Genomic DNA, 1,880 nt, shown 5'->3' with positions numbered 1-1,880 from the left:
CGCAGTTTTTGTATTTCTGAAAATTACCGTTATATGGGAGGTAGGCGTGGTTATTGTCCGATTTTGCCCATTTTCAATACCATCCGTCCTACGCCCGAAAGAAGTACACGTACCAAGTTTCGTTAAGATATCTTAATTTTTACTCGAGTTATCGTGTGCACAGACGGACGGACAGACGGACGGACGGACAGACAGTCACCGCTTAATCGATTTCTCTTTTCATCCTGATCATTTATGTATACATTTGTCTATATCTATCTCGATTCATTTTGCCTGTTACAAACAACCATTATGTGAACAAAGTTATAATACCCTTGTCCACAAGTGCGCTCGGGTATAAAAAGCCAAATGAAGAACGCAGAAAAACGCAATTGTAGATATTTCAGAAAAGGCAAATGTATTTCAAAAAAACACAAAGGAATTTCAGAAAAGGGCAAATGGATTTCAGAAAATATTTTTAGAATATTTTTAACTAGCAAAATTTTGCAATGGCAACTTTCGAGCGTATTTCTGCTTCATTTGCAGAAAAGGTCAAATGAGCACTGCCTAATGGGTTTGGGGACTTTTAGAAAAATGGACTAGCGTGGGGAACGTACTTTGCGATTTAGTGTTGGTCTGCGATAACACACCAACCATGCGAGACTTGAGCAAGTGGTGGGCAGTAATGGATAACGCACCCTTTTGCGGCTGGGGCCATACTCAATGCTGAGCCCCATTGGAATGTATGGAATTATGCTAAAACTAATATGGGCGTTCCATCCACGGATGGACCGGGAATGGTAGGAAGGCGACTGCAATACATGGATCAAGTAATACAGCAAGCGAAAGAACCTATATCTACCGCAGATTGTGCTCGTACTATTGCGCACTCATTTATTTTCTTCGCAGATGCTTTTGCATTCATTAGCTGTTGGCATGTAATAAACATACATACATACATCAACATACGCACATATGTATGTAATGAAACCGCGCCGTTACAAGCTCTGCATTATTCGTGTTCATATCTGGTTTCAATTGGTCGAAGGGGGAAATGATGGAAGAGTAGAGGTTTAATTTGTAAATAGATGTATAATAATATTTTATGGAGCTTACACTTTTGCTAAGTATTTGACCGAGCTTCCCAAATTTGTGGCGTGCGTCTTGATGTTATTACACAAATGAAGGGATGTACAATTTTCCGCCGTCTCAGAACGGAAAATGGAATTTATGAGAAATACACTCGGAGGTTTGCCATTGCAAAACTTTTCGTAGTTAATAATATTCTAAAAATATTTTTATGAAATACATTTGTGCTTTTCTGAAATTCATTTGTGTTTTTCTGAAATACAGTTGCCCTTTTCTGAAATACTTTTAAGTTTTTCAGAAAATCATTTGAGCTTTTCTGAAATACAGTGGTTTTTCTGAATTTCATTTGGCTTTTTCTGAAATACATTTGGTCTTTTCTGAAATACATATGAGCTTCTCTGAAATAAATTTGTCCTTTTCTGAAATACATTTGAGTTTTTCTGAAATACATCTGAGCTTTTCTGAAATTNTTCGCTATTTTATTTTGCTTTTTCCAGCCTATTTCGTTATTTTATTTTGCATTTTTTTATAGGTTTCTATGGTTTTATGGCTTCTAAAATAATGCAAAAAGCGCGATTTTTAGATATTTTGACCTCGTTTTTTTCCAAATCTAGAGCTGATGGAGACTTTATACTTACGGATTCGTAATCAGCATAAAAACTCTATCCAAAACAGCTTTAACATTTGATGCAACAAAATTGTTCCCCTTTTTTTGTTCCCTTGTGTAATAGATTGGCGCTTACACATATGTTAGTGTTTGGCCGAGCTTCTCCTCCGATTTGTGGCGTGCGCCTTGATGTTGTCACACAAAG

Source organism: Rhagoletis zephyria, unplaced genomic scaffold, assembly GCF_001687245.7.
Source record: "Rhagoletis zephyria isolate East Lansing unplaced genomic scaffold, Rhagoletis_zephyria_1.1 Rzeph_scaffold_00105, whole genome shotgun sequence".
Lineage (NCBI taxonomy): Eukaryota > Metazoa > Arthropoda > Insecta > Diptera > Tephritidae > Rhagoletis > Rhagoletis zephyria.
The sequence above is the reverse complement of the archived record's forward strand: the minus strand, read 5'-3'. Positions refer to the sequence as shown.